The 17,555-nt window shown below is 41.3% G+C and overlaps 1 long non-coding RNA gene across 1 annotated transcript in view; it reads left to right on the top strand.

Moving 5' to 3' along the window:
• Positions 1-17,555, top strand: part of LOC129386881 (uncharacterized) — a 66,144-nt gene that overhangs the window by 1,028 nt on the left and 47,561 nt on the right. The window contains exons 2-4 of the long non-coding RNA XR_008614180.2: positions 851-1,216; positions 3,855-3,984; positions 4,845-5,104. This is a non-coding gene — a long non-coding RNA (uncharacterized lncRNA). The remainder of the gene's footprint in view (positions 1-850; positions 1,217-3,854; positions 3,985-4,844; positions 5,105-17,555) is intronic.

The following is a 17,555-nucleotide window of genomic DNA, read 5'->3' as shown; positions in this document are numbered from 1 at the left end:
AGATAAGTGCTGATCAGCTCACTGGGGTGTCGTTGATAATCCCCTAGTCGCTTTAGTGTATTGCACTTAGTGTATTGCAGCTGCAGCGTACGGAAATACATTGCGGTTTTCTAGGCTGCTTCCTCATCGCCTATGACACAACCGCATTCGGCGTAAATTTGCAACGCCTACTTGCGAATGGAGATTATATTAAATGAAGCCGCACTTGTTCAAACGAGAACACAAAAATTAACAATATATGACTATGATAAAGTTGGGCCCAGGTTTATCAATTAACGACTCGGAAGTTATTGAGCCCACTGTCTCATTATATAGCATTGTAAATGATAATGTCACAACGCGAACCCTACAAAGAAATAAAGAAAAGGGAAAGACAAGTCGGACAGCCAGTGTAAGTTCGGCTGGCTACGTTGTGTTGTGAAAAAGGGTAAAGGAAATAAATCGTAATCGAAGGAATAAAAAGTAAACATAAGAGATAAAACAATGGGTATAATAGTTCCGTTCACTCCAGTGTGTTACACTTGTAACTTTCAATTCGTGCTGTTTGCATACTTTGGGAACCTCGCACAGTTTGCAGTATGCTTGTCTGTCTGCCTGTTGGTTCGTTAATCCGTATCAAAACTGTTGCACGCCAACTTGAGACATGAGCTAGTCCAAGGTCTAATGTCTGGAGCAACGCGCTGCTGTGCTGAGGGAACAGGGTTTGTTACCCTCTCTCAGACCAACTCGTGCAATTGAGCTTATGGTACGTGTCTCTCTTCTGTGAACTTCATTCACGCCATCTTGCGTCTCTTTGTGAGTGCGACTACCTATGCGGCACTCTTCAATTATCCTTTTCTACGCCAACTAGGGTGAATGCGGCGTCCTAGCGGCCTGGTGTCTTGGTCCCCACCCTGCTGCTCCTGGTGGCCAGCAGTACTTGCGTACTGGTATCTAGATGCCTGCCCTGTGGACCTGATGGCGAGCTCTTCCATCAGCCTGGTGTCTTGCTGCCCGCCCTGTGGATCAAGCAGCCACCTGTTCGTGCGAAATGGTAACTAGCTGCCCACGATGGGAACCTGGTGGCCAGCTGTCGTAATGACCTGGCCTTTGGCAGCGACTGTTCCAGCGACTTGATGTGTAGCGGCGAGCTCAGCGGACTCGCCAGCTGTTCCAGTGAAACTGTACCTTGCGGCCTGACCTGGGGACCCTTTTGGCCAGCTGTTCTGGAGGCCTGGTATGTTGCTTCCAGACCTAATGTCCCTATGGCCATCTGTCCTAGCCATCTGGCATTGCTCACCCAGCCCTGCGGATTTCGTGTTCAGGTGTTCTAGCTGCCTGGTCTAGTGCTGACTAGGCGTTGCGCGTACGTTTGAGAATTAGGTGGGGCAAAAGTCTGTTCCTTTTTATAAATTTCTTTATGAAAGCAACAAGTTGGACGAGATTGTAGGTTTAGATCCTACATATTATCGACTATGCTGACTTCGTTCATTTTTGCGCACAATGATTTCGGCCATTTGTTTGTGTTTAAGCATGGCCTGCGCCGCTATCACACGAGAGCTAGGCAGCACCCCTATTGATATATCGACACTGGCTGCTCGTGTATGTAGGAGGTCCTCTTGAGTGGGTTAGGCATGCAGGATCAAAACCCCGCCGCGGTCGGATTTCGATGGAGGAAGTGGAAGAACCCCCTTGCAGTGAGCATTTAGTGCACTGTGATGCAATAGGTGCATAGTTCCTATTATCAGTAAACATGTCTAAAACTTCCCTGTGCGTACACCTGTTATCGCCGTTGTTCCCTTGACAAGCATAAAAAGATCTCCTACGTCCAGCTAACATCAGTTCGTAGGCGTCAGACACTGTATTAGCCTGATTTAGCGTTTGAATTTTGGCATAGGTTGTGAACGGGCCAATCTAAATCTTATTTACTAATTTTCTTTCATACCTTGCAGGTTCCTATATTGAGCATCGTGCAAAGGAGGAACACATAATTAAAAAAAGGAAATTTGCGAAGCTGTATTGCAACATCAAAAATTCAATAAGTGAAGTCAACTCCAAGGGAGAAAATACAGCAGTCATCACCATCAGCCTATTTATGGCCTCTCCCAGCAATTTCCATAACTCCTGACTTGCGCCAGTTCATTCACTCTCACACCTGTCAACTTTCTAATTTGAGCACACCACCTAATTTTCTGGCATCCTCGACTGGATTTTCCTTCCGTCGGCACACATTGTGTAAACATTATACAGCACCGGTTATCTTCCCTACGCATTACATGGCCCACCAAGCTCCATGTTTTCTTCCTGATGTCAAGTGAAATATCGCATACCCCTGTTTGCTCTCTAATACATGGCGCTATTTTTCCGTCTCCTAAAGTTATTTCTAACATTTGTCTTTTCAAGGTTTCTTGTCAATCTCGACATCCCGGCCACGGCGGCCGCATTTCGATGGGGGCGAAATGCGAAAACACCCGTGTGCTTAGATTTAGGTGCACGTTAAAGAACCCCAGGTGGTCAAAATTTCCGGAGTCCTCCACTACGGCGTGCCTCATAATCAGAAAGTGGTTTTGGCACGTAAAACCCCAAATATTATTATTATTATTGTCAATCTCGAAGTCTCTGCTCTTTGTACTAGTACCTGTAGAATGCAATGATTGTACCCATTTCTAAAATATTCGCAAGCTCCCATCATTTTATACTGCGTGCCATATGCGACCCAATCGATTTTAGTTTCCTCAATTTCTTTGCCTTAATCTGGATAAGGCTTCACTACTTTGCCTTGATCTGTCATTGTACAGGCTGATACCAATCGGAAATTTCGTTGTCTCGCTAGGAAATTCAACATTACTTTAGCTTTATGTATTGTATGCCTAAACCTTACTCTTCATTTCATTGGCTCAATTATAACAGTCATACCTTACTGTTAGCAGCAATTCCCATAACAGAAAAGATAAAAAGAGATCGCACAGCGCATTGATATACACCTAAGAATGTTGCCACCAAAAAGCTCGAAGGTTACGACCGGAAATTGATTGTTCTGGCAAAACATCATGTGCCCAGCAGTACTTGGCTCTTATCGAAAAAAGGTGAAATTTTACATTCGTCAATCGCTCTGTCGCGTAATATTACTTAAAGAAAACTGCACGCTCTGTTCAGCAAAGGTAGAATGCATATATTCCAACTAAGTGGAGAATATGCAGGTGGCGTCCATCCTCCAGGCATAAGATTATCGCCGAAAATTCAAGGAAACTCAAATCTTTCATGTTCATTAGAATCAACTACGGCAAGAAAGATACTCGAAGTAAAAGAAACGTATGGTGGTTCGGTTTGTTATCGGTTAGCATCGCATGAGTTTGGTTCTTGTCTCATGCGAGAAATTGCGATCTTACGGAGTGGATGGGCTAGGCCATTCTGCAGAACCTATTATGTTTCGCTTCGTGTCACCGTTTTGTCTGTTCGCTGTGCTTGGGCCCTATTATTCATTTGTTGGGATTTGGTACTATGTTGTTCTGGTTCCCTTGCGTTTATCCATTCCTGCTATTCCTGTCCATCATTTACTGTCCCATCAGCCCATTAATGTCTTGCCAGGAAACACCAATGGCCGTACCTTTGCCTTCATATTGCATTCCTGTGTATAAAATTTTGTAGGTGAATAATTGTCATTGAGGCGCGGATGGCCAGTGGTCCGGGAGCAGCATATGGGACGATCACTTCTTTAGGCGATCACTTTCAAAGGCGATCACACCGCATCAGTGCAAGTGTACGCTCGAAAGCGTCCGAAGTTTCAGTTCAAGGTTTCCTGTTCCCATCTCTCCCTCTTGTTTTTCACGTATGCATGGGATGTTTTCTTTCTTTCATTTTTCATGGGTGTCAAGAACAAACGATCGACATGTTCCTGTGGTGCACGGACTGTCTGTCAAAGGCGATGCTCGATTTTCGTGGGTCCTCATCGTGTGAAGCACTGGAGTCAGCATGGTGGCCGTCTATATAAATAATGCCACCAAGGTGAGCGCACCGAAGACGAAACGTCTTATGCCGTAACATTTCTATTGCCTTTCGCACTGCCAAGATCCCTGCCTGTAAAGCAATTTCGTGCGCAGTAAACTGTACAAAGTAAGGTTACTCTTTTAATGAGCCGCATAAACTGCTCTAAACATTCGCTTACTCACTAAATTGCACGTTGATGACCGCACTCAGGAAAACACAAACACATCTCACCAGATGGCCGCTAACGCTCGCTGTTGTACCTTTTAATTATTGCGGTTAGTATTCCTTCGGAACGTCAATCAGCTTCAGGTACGTTTATCTGTCTATTAGTTTGTTTATCTGCAGCTAACCTGTTCTACGCCAACTTAGGTCACGGGAAAGTCCGTAGTTTGCTGGGCACAGCATGGGCAGCTGTGCTAAGCGAAGAGGGTTCGAAACGACCCTTCGGACCAACCTGGGTCACTGTTTATGTCATGGTATGTGGTGCTTCTCCATGAACTTCTTTAACGCCATTATGGGTCACTGTGTATATGCCTGTCATCAGTGAACCATCTTTGGCCACTGGTTATATGCATTACCCGCCGTAACGGCGTAGTGGATTTCGCCCTAGCTGCGCTGCTACGGCCTAAGGCGTGTCATCAAATCGCGGCTGTAGTGGCCGCATTTCGATGGGGGTGAAGTGCAAGAATGCCCGCGTAGCGTGCCTTGTGTGCACGTTAAAATAGTGGCGTTAAAATTCATTCCACAGTCCCGCATTACGGCGTGTCTCATAACGCTATCGTGGTTTTGGCACGTAAAAGCCCTAAACGTTATGTGCCAGTGGGTATGTGTTGCCCTTCAGTCAATATCATTTATGAAATCTTGGGTAAATGTTCCAGCGGACCTGCGTCTTGCTGCCTGACGTGCGTAACGGGTGGCGAGCTCGGTCTTCTAACACGATGGTGCCTGGGAGCCTCCACTGCGGATCTGGTGGCCAGCTGATCTTGCGACCTGGTATCTCAACGTCAATCCAGCTGCTCTACCTTCATGATGTTGCTGCGTTGCTTCTGTTGCTGCGCGCCCCGTAGACCTGGTGGCAAGCTGTTCTTGTGACCTCCTCGGCTGCTGAAAAGATACAGCATGCGCTAAGGAATCACAGGTGGCAAAATGTTTTCTTCTTTGTAAAGGTTTATAAAAAAACAAGTATGGCAAGTTGTTGGTTAACATACGCAAAGTAATCGTCGATGTCAAGTTCGTTATTTTAGCGTTATTTCGTATCGGCAATTTCTCTGTATATAATGATTGTCTTCACTGAAACAACAGGCAGTGAAGCCTCAGTCGATATCGCCGGCTCCTTTCGCGATGGCTGTCATTTTGTCGCTGTCGGTGCATGTGGTTGTGTTAAAGAGTGCTCACCTGCTTTGGTGAAAGGCTTTAGCTTTTAATCTCCAAATGCAACGCACGCCGCTTTTTAAAGACACCACAACATGGCTGGATCAATGCTGAATGCTCGTTTTCGTAGGACATCCCCATGGCGTTTGGCTCACACAATGAAGAGATCGAGGGCGGGCCTTGTATAGGTTCCGCTTCTTAGCATACGAGTAGAGCACAATCCTTGCTACTATTTTGAATTAATTACTTGTCAACTTTTGGTGTAGCGACCACTCGAAGTGCCGTACGCTGCTTTTTTATGAAGTCACTTTCTGTTTCGTGCTCGTGAAGTAGCCGTATCAGTGGTTAGACAAATCTAATACAGCGGCCTCTGTAGTGCACCACGTTCTCAACTTTGATGTCGTCTAGTTGAAATAGATAACACGTTCTCTCCGTATTCCGAAGCGCAATTCGAAACTTCCTAATAGAGTATTCCAGAAATAATGCAGTCAGATTTATATATGCTGACGTTTCAACTTGTTTATGTGGTGGTAACATAAGTGGAGAATAATGATCTAACGCACAGGTTATGATCTATCTGGAGCCAAGATTTTTAATGAATGCTATACGACCACAGTCGGCACGCAAAAGTGCTACACTTCATTCTATGCGGCGAGTAAACTCATGCGCTATTTCTGCGCTGATTTCGCCTCCTATACTATTTAGAATTGTACCTTACACCGTTCAGAAGCTATTATGAAATGCAAATATATATAACGTGGATGTACAATCTGAGACGTCTGCGTAGCGATGTCAGGAAGACGAAGGTATTCCTAGCTGAAATGAGTGTTGGTATATGTGTATATGCAGTGGTAATCATGTGCCCTTCCAAGTAATGTTTTTAGAGAAATCAGAACAGGGCTGGGCGCACATTCTAACAACTTTGAATGGGCTGTGCTTTCCCTCGGCAATATCTTTTCTAAATTTGTATATTCACTTAAACTAGAGTCACTGTATGTGGATTTCGAGAAATTGTGACGTGTGTCCAGGTGCAACAGGGCTCGCCAGACAGTCTAACGGGCCATATACTCATGTTCTTGTTATTCCTCGACAAGGATATTGCGTAAGTTCCAATATTCTTCGCTCAAATGAGAGCTGGTATATGGGTATTTGCAGTTGTATTGTTATGTCCTTCCAGGTAAATTTTTTAGAGAAGTCAGAAAAGGACCGGGCGTACATTCGAACAACTTTATTAAGCTATACTTTTCGTCGCCAATATTTTTCCTAAATTTGTGTATTCGCTTGAATTAATGTCACTTTATGTGGATTTGCAGAAGTTCTCACTTGCATCCAAGTGCAGCTTTTTAGTTAAATACAAAGAGTGCTGGGCAACCATTTTAACAGGCTATATGCTCATGTATTTTTTACTCGACAAGGATCTTACGTAAATTCCAGTATTCTACGCTTAAATGAGTGTTGGTATACGGGTATTGGCAATGGTAATGATATGTCCTTCCAGTAAAGTTTTTAGAGAAGCCAGAACAGGGCTGGGGGTACATTCTAACAACCTTTATTAAGCTATGCTTTACCTCGGCAATATTTTTCCTAAATTTTTGCATTCCCTTTAATTGGTGTCAGTGTATGTGAATTTGTGAACTCGTCACCTGCGTCAGGCGCTGCTCTTTAGTTAAATACAAATAGGGCTGGCCACACATTCTAACGGGCCGTAGGCTGATGTTTTCCTCGACAAGGATTTTGTGTAAATTCCCATATTCTTAGCTTAAATGAGTTTTGGTGTACGGGTATTTGCATTGGTAATGATATGTTCTTCCAGTAAAGTTTTTAGAGAAGTCAGAACAGGGCTGGGCGAACATTCTAACAACCTTATTACGCTATCCTTTACCTCGGAGATATTTTTCCAAAATTTCCCCATTCCCTTTAATTGGTGTCAGTGTATGTGAATGTGCAGAAGTCGACACGTGCGCCCAGGTGCTGCTGTTTAGTTAAATAGAAAGAGGGCTGGGCAAATATTCTAACGGGAGTATAGGCTGATGTTTTTCCTCGACAATGATCTTGCGTGAATTCCAATATTCTTAGCTTAAATGAGTTTTGGTATACGGGTATTGTCAGTGGTAATGATATGTCCTTCCAGTAAAGTTTTTAGAGAAGTCAGAACAGGGCTGGGCGTACATTCTAACAACCTTTATTATGCTATCCTTTACCTCGGTAATATTTTTCCTAAATTTCTCATTTCCCTTTCATTGGTGTCAGTGTATGTGAATTTGCAGAAGTCGTAATGTGCGTCCAGGTCCTGCTATTTAGTTGAATACAAAGAGGGCTGGGCGCATATTCTAACGGGAGTATAGGCTGATGTTTTTCCTCGACAAGGATTTTGCGTGAACTCCAATATTCTAAGCTTAAAAGAGTTTTGGTATACGGGTATTGGCAGTGGTAATGATATGTCCTTCCAGTAAAGTTTTTAGAGAAGTCAGAACAGGGCTGGGCGTACATTCTAACAACCTTTATTATGCTATCCTTTACCTCGGCAATATTTTTCCTAAATTTCTCCATTCCCTTCCATTGGTGTCAGTGTATGTGAATTTGCAGAAGTCATAATGTGCGTCCGGGTCCTGCTATTTAGTTAAATACAAAGAGGGCTGGGCACATATTCTAACGGGAGTATAGGCTGATGTTTTTCCTCGACCAGGATTTAGCGTGAATTCCAATATTCTTAGCTTAAATGAGTTTTGGTATACGGGTATTGGCAGCGGTAATGATATGTTCTTCCAGTAAAGTTTTTAGAGAAGTCAGAACAGGGCTTGTGTATATTCTAAAAACCTTAATTATGCTATCCTTTACCTCGGCGATATTTTTCCTAAATTTCTCCATTCCCTTTAATTGGTGTCACTGTATGTGAATTTGCAGAAGTCGTAATGTGCGTCCGGTTCCTGCTATTTAGTTAAATACAAAGAGGGCTGGGCACATATTCTAACGGGAGTATAGGCTGATGTTTTTCCTCGACCAGGATTTAGCGTGAATTCCAATATTCTTAGCTTAAATGAGTTTGGGTATACGGGTATTGGCAGCGGTAATGATATGTTCTTCCAGTAAAGTTTTTAGAGAAGTGAGAAAAGGGCTGGGCGTACATTCTAACAACCTTAATTATGCAATTCTTTACCTCGGCGATATTTTTCCCAAATTTTCGCATTCCCTTTAATTGGTGTCAGTGCATGTGAATATGCAGAAGTCGTCATGTGCGTCCAGGTCCTGCTATTTAGTTAAATACAAAGAGGGCAGGGCACATATTCTAATAGGAGTATAGGCTGATGTTTTTCCTCGACAAGGATTTTGCGTGAATTCATATATTCTTAGCTTAAATGAGTTTTGGTAAACGGGTATTCGCAGTGGTAATGATATGTTCTTCCAGTAAAGTTTTCAGAGCAGTCAGAACAGCGCTGGCGTACCTTCAAACAACCTTAATTCCCCATCCCTTACCTCGGCGATATTTTTCCTACATTTCTCCATTCCCTCTAATTGGTGTCAGTGTATGTGACCTTGCAGAAGTGGTAATGTGCGTCCAGGTGCTGCTATTTAGTTAAATACAAAGAGGGCTGGGCACATATTCTAACGGGAGTATAGGCTGATGTTTTTCCTCGACAAGGATATTGCGTGAATTCCAATATTCTTAGCTTAAATGAGTTTTGGTATACGGGTATTGGCAGTGGTAATGATATGTCCTTCCAGTAAAGTTTTTAGAGAAGTCAGAACAGGGCTGGGCGTACATTCTAACAACCTTTATTATGCTATCCTTTACCTCGGCAATATTTTTCCTAAATTTCTCCATTCCCTTTCATTGGTGTCAGTGTATGTGAATTTGCAGAAGTCGACACGTGCGTCCAGGTGCTGCTCTTTAGTTAAATACAAAGAGGGCTGGGCACATATTTTAACGGGAGTATAGGCTGATGTTTTTCCTCGACAAGGATTTTGCGTGAATTCCAATATTCTTAGCTTAAATGAGTTTTGGTATTCGGGTATTGGCAGTGGTAATGATATGTTCTTCCAGTAAAGTTTTCAGAGCAGTCAGAACAGCGCTGGCGTACCTTCAAACAACCTTAATTCCCCATCCTTTACCTCGGCGATATTTTTCCTACATTTCTCCATTCCCTCTAATTGGTGTCAGTGTATGTGACCTTGCAGAAGTCGTAATGTGCGTCCAGGTGCTGCTATTTAGTTAAATACAAAGAGGGCTGGGCGCATATTCTAACGGGAGTATAGGCTGATGTTTTTCCTCGACAAGGATTTTGCGTGAACTCCAATATTCTAAGCTTAAAAGAGTTTTGGTATACGGGTATTGGCAGTGGTAATGATATGTCCTTCCAGTAAAGTTTTTAGAGAAGTCAGAACAGGGCTTGTGTATATTCTAAAAACCTTAATTCCCCATCCTTTACCTCGGCGATATTTTTCCTAAATTTCTCCATTCCCTTTAATTGGTGTCACTGTAAGTGAATTTGCAGAAGTCGTAATGTGCGTCCGTTTCCTGCTATTCAGTTAATTACAAAGAGGGCTGGGCACATATTCTAACGTGAGTATAGGCTGATGTTTTTCCTCGACCAGGATTTAGCGTGAATTCCAATATTCTTAGCTTAAATGAGTTTTGGTATACGGGTATTGGCAGCGGTAATGATATGTTCTTCCAGTAAAGTTTTTAGAGAAGTGAGAACAGGGCTGGGCGTACATTCTAACAACCTTAATTATGCAATTCTTTACCTCGGCGATATTTTTCCTAAATTTCTCATTTCCCTTTCATTGGTGTCAGTGTATGTGAATTTGCAGAAGTCGTAATGTGCGTCCAGGTCCTGCTATTTAGTTAAATACAAAGAGGGCTGGGCGCATATTCTAACGGGAGTATAGGCTGATGTTTTTCCTCAACAAGGATTTTGCGTGAATTCCAATATTCTTAGCTTAAATGAGTTTTGGTATACGGGTATTGGCAGTGGTAATGATATGTCCTTCCAGTAAAGTTTTTAGAGAAGTCACAACAGGGCTTGTGTATATTCTAAAAACCTTAATTATGCTATCCTTTACCTCGGCAATATTTTTCCTAAATTTCTCCATTCCCTTTAATTGGTGTCACTGTATGTGAATTTGCAGAAGTCGTAATGTGCGTCCGGTTCCTGCTATTTAGTTAAATACAAAGAGGGCTGGGCACATATTCTAACGGGAGTATAGGCTGATGTTTTTCCTCGACCAGGATTTAGCGTGAATTCCAATATTCTTAGCTTAAATGAGTTTTGGTATACGGGTATTGGCAGCGGTAATGATATGTTCTTCCAGTAAAGTTTTTAGAGAAGTGAGAACAGGGCTGGGCGTACATTCTAACAACCTTAATTATGCAATTCTTTACCTCGGCGATATTTTTCCCAAATTTTCGCATTCCCTTTAATTGGTGTCAGTGTATGTGAATTTGCAGAAGTCGTCATGTGCGTCCAGGTCCTGCTATTTAGTTAAATACAAAGAGGGCAGGGCACATATTCTGACAGGAGTATAGGCTGATGTTTTTCCTCGACAAGGATTTTGCGTGAATTCATATATTCATAGCTTAAATGAGTTTTGGTGTATGGGTATTGGCAGTGGTAATGATATGTCCTTCCAGTAAAGTTTTTAGAGAAGTCAGAACAGGGCTGGTGTACATTCTAACAACATTAATTATACTATCCTTTACCTCGGCGATATTTTTCCTAAATTTCTCCATTCCCTTTAATTGGTGTCAGTGTATGTGAATTTGCAGAAGTCGTAATGTGCGTCCAGGTGCTGCTATTTAGTTAAATACAAAAAGGGCTGGGCACATATTCTAACGGGAGTATAGGATGATGTTTTTCCTCAACAAGGATTTTGCGTAAATTCAAATATTCTTAGCTTAAATGAGTTTTGGTATACGGGTATTGGCAGTGGTAATGATATGTCCTTCCAGTAAAGATTTTAGAGAAGTCAGAACAGGGCTGGTGTACATTCTAACAACATTAATTATACTATCCTTTACCTCGGCGATATTTTTCCTAAATTTCTCCATTCCCTTTAATTGGTGTCAGTGTATGTGAATTTGCAGAAGTCGACACGTGCGTCCAGGTCCTGCTCTTTAGTTAAATACAAAGAGGGCTGGGCACATATTCTAACGGGAGTATAGGCTGATGTTTTTCCTCGACAAGGATTTTGCGTGAATTCCAATATTCTTAGCTTAAATGAGTTTTGGTATTCGGGTATTGGCAGTGGTAATGATATGTTCTTCCAGTAAAGTTTTCAGAGCAGTCAGAACAGCGCTGGCGTACCTTCAAACAACCTTAATTCCCCATCCTTTACCTCGGCGATATTTTTCCTACATTTCTCCATTCCCTCTAATTGGTGTCAGTGTATGTGACCTTGCAGAAGTCGTAATGTGCGTCCAGGTGCTGCTATTTAGTTAAATACAAAGAGGGCTGGGCGCATATTCTAACGGGAGTATAGGCTGATGTTCTTCCTCGACAAGGATTTTGCGTGAACTCCAATATTCTAAGCTTAAAAGAGTTTTGGTATACGGGTATTGGCAGTGGTAATGATATGTCCTTCCAGTAAAGTTTTTAGAGAAGTCAGAACAGGGCTTGTGTATATTCTAAAAACCTTAATTATGCTATCCTTTACCTCGGCAATATTTTTCCTAAATATCTCCATTCCCTTTCATTGGTGTCAGTGTATGTGAATTTGCAGAAGTCGTAATGTGCGTCCAGGTTCTGCTATTCAGTTAAATACAATGAGGGCAGGGCACATATTCTAACAGGAGTATAGGCTGATGTTTTTCCTCAACAAGGATTTTGCGTGAATTCCAATATTCTTAGCTTAAATGAGTTTTGGTATACGGGTATTGGCAGTGGTAATGATATGTCCTTCCAGTAAAGTTTTTAGAGAAGTCAGAACAGGGCTTGTGTATATTCTAAAAACCTTAATTATGCTATCCTTTACCTCGGCAATATTTTTCCTAAATATCTCCATTCCCTTTCATTGGTGTCAGTCTATGTGATTTTGCAGAAGTCGTAATGTGCGTCCAGGTGCTGCTATTTAGTTAAATACAAAAAGGGCTGGGCACATATTCTAACGGGAGTATAGGCTGATGTTTTTCCTCAACAAGGATTTTGCGTGAATTCCAATATTCTTAGCTTAAATGAGTTTTGGTATACGGGTATTGGCAGTGGTAATGATATGTCCTTCCAGTAAAGTTTTTAGAGAAGTCAGAACAGGGCTTGTGTATATTCTAAAAACCTTAATTCCCCATCCTTTACCTCGGCGATATTTTTCCTAAATTTCTCCATTCCCTTTAATTGGTGTCACTGTATGTGAATTTGCAGAAGTCGTAATGTGCGTCCGTTTCCTGCTATTCAGTTAAATACAAAGAGGGCTGGGCACATATTCTAACGTGAGTATAGGCTGATGTTTTTCCTCGACCAGGATTTAGCGTGAATTCCAATATTCTTAGCTTAAATGAGTTTTGGTATACGGGTATTGGCAGCGGTAATGATATGTTCTTCCAGTAAAGTTTTTAGAGAAGTGAGAACAGGGCTGGGCGTACATTCTAACAACCTTAATTATGCAATTCTTTACCTCGGCGATATTTTTCCTAAATTTCTCATTTCCCTTTCATTGGTGTCAGTGTATGTGAATTTGCAGAAGTCGTAATGTGCGTCCAGGTCCTGCTATTTAGTTAAATACAAAGAAGGCTGGGCACATATTCTAACGGGAGTATAGGCTGATGTTTTTCCTCGACAAGGATTTTGCGTGAATTCCAATATTCTTAGCTTAAATGAGTTTTGGTATACGGGTATTGGCAGTGGTAATGATATGTTCTTCCAGTAAAGTTTTCAGAGCAGTCAGAACAGGGCTGGCGTACATTCTAACAACCTTAATTCCCCATCCTTTACCTCGGCGATATTTTTCCTAAATTTCTCCATTCCCTTTAATTGGTGTCAGTGTATGTGAATTTGCAGAAGTCGTAATGTGCGTCCGGGTCCTGCTATTTAGTTAAATACAAAGAGGGTTGGGCACATATTCTAACGGGAGTATAGGCTGATGTTTTTCCTCGACCAGGATTTAGCGTGAATTCCAATATTCTTAGCTTAAATGAGTTTTGGTATACGGGTATTGGCAGCGGTAATGATATGTTCTTCCAGTAAAGTTTTTAGAGAAGTCAGAACGGGGCTGGGCGTACATTCTAACAACCTTAATTATGCAATTCTTTACCTCGGCGATATTTTTCCCAAATTTTCGCATTCCCTTTAATTGGTGTCAGTGTATGTGAATTTGCAGAAGTCGTAATGTGCGTCCGGGTCCGGCTATTTAGTTAAATACAAAGAGGGCTGGGCACATATTCTAACGGGAGTATAGGCTGATGTTTTTCCTCGACAAGGATATTGCGTGAATTCCAATATTCTTAGCTTAAATGAGTTTTGGTATACGGGTATTGGCAGTGGTAATGATATGTCCTTCCAGTAAAGTTTTTAGAGAAGTCAGAACAGGGCTGGGCGTACATTCTAACAACCTTTATTATGCTATCCTTTACCTCGGCAATATTTTTCCTAAATTTCTCCATTCCCTTTCATTGGTGTCAGTGTATGTGAATTTGCAGAAGTCGTAATGTGCGTCCGGGTACTGCTATTTAGTTAAATACAAAGAGGGCTGGGCACATATTCTAACGGGAGTATAGGCTGATGTTTTTCCTCGACCAGGATTTAGCGTGAATTCCAATATTCTTAGCTTAAATGAGTTTTGGTATACGGGTATTGGCAGCGGTAATGATATGTTCTTCCAGTAAAGTTTTTAGAGAAGTCAGAACAGGGCTTGTGTATATTCTAAAAACCTTAATTATGCTATCCTTTACCTCGGCAATATTTTTCCTAAATTTCTCCATTCCCTTTCATTGGTGTCAGTGTATGTGAATTTGCAGAAGTCGTAATGTGCGTCCGGGTCCTGCTATTTAGTTAAATACAAAGAGGGCTGGGCACATATTCTAACGGGAGTATAGGCTGATGTTTTTCCTCGACCAGGATTTAGCGTGAATTCCAATATTCTTAGCTTAAATGAGTTTTGGTATACGGGTATTGGCAGCGGTAATGATATGTTCTTCCAGTAAAGTTTTTAGAGAAGTCAGAACAGGGCTTGTGTATATTCTAAAAACCTTAATTATGCTATCCTTTACCTCGGCAATATTTTTCCTAAATATCTCCATTCCCTTTCATTGGTGTCAGTGTATGTGAATTTGCAGAAGTCGTAATGTGCGTCCAGGTCCTGCTATTCAGTTAAATACAATGAGGGCAGGGCACATATTCTAACAGGAGTATAGGCTGATGTTTTTCCTCAACAAGGATTTTGCGTGAATTCCAATATTCTTAGCTTAAATGAGTTTTGGTATACGGGTATTGGCAGTGGTAATGATATGTCCTTCCAGTAAAGTTTTTAGAGAAGTCAGAACAGGGCTTGTGTATATTCTAAAAACCTTAATTATGCTATCCTTTACCTCGGCAATATTTTTCCTAAATATCTCCATTCCCTTTCATTGGTGTCAGTCTATGTGATTTTGCAGAAGTCGTAATGTGCGTCCAGGTGCTGCTATTTAGTTAAATACAAAAAGGGCTGGGCACATATTCTAACGGGAGTATAGGCTGATGTTTTTCCTCGACCAGGATTTAGCGTGAATTCCAATATTCTTAGCTTAAATGAGTTTTGGTATACGGGTATTGGCAGCGGTAATGATATGTTCTTCCAGTAAAGTTTTTAGAGAAGTCAGAACAGGGCTTGTGTATATTCTAAAAACCTTAATTATGCTATCCTTTACCTCGGCAATATTTTTCCTAAATATCTCCATTCCCTTTCATTGGTGTCAGTGTATGTGAATTTGCAGAAGTCGTAATATGCGTCCGGGTACTGCTATTTAGTTAAATACAAAGAGGGCTGGGCACATATTCTAACGGGAGTATAGGCTGATGTTTTTCCTCGACCAGGATTTAGCGTGAATTCCAATATTCTTAGCTTAAATGAGTTTTGGTATACGGGTATTGGCAGCGGTAATGATATGTTCTTCCAGTAAAGTTTTTAGAGAAGTCAGAACAGGGCTTGTGTATATTCTAAAAACCTTAATTATGCTATCCTTTACCTCGGCAATATTTTTCCTAAATTTCTCCATTCCCTTTCATTGGTGTCAGTGTATGTGAATTTGCAGAAGTCGTAATGTGCGTCCGGGTCCTGCTATTTAGTTAAATACAAAGAGGGCTGGGCACATATTCTAACGGGAGTATAGGCTGATGTTTTTCCTCGACCAGGATTTAGCGTGAATTCCAATATTCTTAGCTTAAATGAGTTTTGGTATACGGGTATTGGCAGCGGTAATGATATGTTCTTCCAGTAAAGTTTTTAGAGAAGTCAGAACAGGGCTGGTGTACATTCTAACAACATTATTTATACTATCCTTTACCTCGGCGATATTTTTCCTAAATTTCTCCATTCCCTTTAATTGGTGTCAGTGTATGTGAATTTGCAGAAGTCGTAATGTGCGTCCAGGTGCTGCTATTTAGTTAAATACAAAAAGGGCTGGGCACATATTCTAACGGGAGTATAGTATGATGTTTTTCCTCAACAAGGATTTTGCGTAAATTCAAATATTCTTAGCTTAAATGAGTTTTGGTATACGGGTATTGGCAGTGGTAATGATATGTCCTTCCAGTAAAGTTTTTAGAGAAGTCAGAACAGGGCTGGGCGTACATTCTAACAACCTTTATTATGCTATCCTTTACCTCGGCAATATTTTTCCTAAATTTCTCCATTCCCTTTCATTGGTGTCAGTGTATGTGAATTTGCAGAAGTCGTAATGTGCGTCCGGGTACTGCTATTTAGTTAAATACAAAGAGGGCTGGGCACATATTCTAACGGGAGTATAGGCTGATGTTTTTCCTCGACCAGGATTTAGCGTGAATTCCAATATTCTTAGCTTAAATGAGTTTTGGTATACGGGTATTGGCAGCGGTAATGATATGTTCTTCCAGTAAAGTTTTTAGAGAAGTCAGAACAGGGCTTGTGTATATTCTAAAAACCTTAATTATGCTATCCTTTACCTCGGCAATATTTTTCCTAAATTTCTCCATTCCCTTTCATTGGTGTCAGTGTATGTGAATTTGCAGAAGTCGTAATGTGCGTCCGGGTCCTGCTATTTAGTTAAATACAAAGAGGGCTGGGCACATATTCTAACGGGAGTATAGGCTGATGTTTTTCCTCGACCAGGATTTAGCGTGAATTCCAATATTCTTAGCTTAAATGAGTTTTGGTATACGGGTATTGGCAGCGGTAATGATATGTTCTTCCAGTAAAGTTTTTAGAGAAGTCAGAACAGGGCTTGTGTATATTCTAAAAACCTTAATTATGCTATCCTTTACCTCGGCAATATTTTTCCTAAATATCTCCATTCCCTTTCATTGGTGTCAGTGTATGTGAATTTGCAGAAGTCGTAATGTGCGTCCAGGTCCTGCTATTCAGTTAAATACAATGAGGGCAGGGCACATATTCTAACAGGAGTATAGGCTGATGTTTTTCCTCAACAAGGATTTTGCGTGAATTCCAATATTCTTAGCTTAAATGAGTTTTGGTATACGGGTATTGGCAGTGGTAATGATATGTCCTTCCAGTAAAGTTTTTAGAGAAGTCAGAACAGGGCTTGTGTATATTCTAAAAACCTTAATTATGCTATCCTTTACCTCGGCAATATTTTTCCTAAATTTCTCTATTCCCTTTCATTGGTGTCAGTGTATGTGAATTTGCAGAAGTCGTAATATGCGTCCGGGTACTGCTATTTAGTTAAATACAAAGAGGGCTGGGCACATATTCTAACGGGAGTATAGGCTGATGTTTTTCCTCGACCAGGATTTAGCGTGAATTCCAATATTCTTAGCTTAAATGAGTTTTGGTATACGGGTATTGGCAGCGGTAATGATATGTTCTTCCAGTAAAGTTTTTAGAGAAGTCAGAACAGGGCTTGTGTATATTCTAAAAACCTTAATTATGCTATCCTTTACCTCGGCAATATTTTTCCTAAATTTCTCCATTCCCTTTCATTGGTGTCAGTGTATGTGAATTTGCAGAAGTCGTAATGTGCGTCCGGGTCCTGCTATTTAGTTAAATACAAAGAGGGCTGGGCACATATTCTAACGGGAGTATAGGCTGATGTTTTT

Source organism: Dermacentor andersoni, chromosome 11 (assembly GCF_023375885.2).
Source record: "Dermacentor andersoni chromosome 11, qqDerAnde1_hic_scaffold, whole genome shotgun sequence".
Lineage (NCBI taxonomy): Eukaryota > Metazoa > Arthropoda > Arachnida > Ixodida > Ixodidae > Dermacentor > Dermacentor andersoni.
The sequence above is the reverse complement of the archived record's forward strand: the minus strand, read 5'-3'. Positions and strand labels throughout refer to the sequence as shown.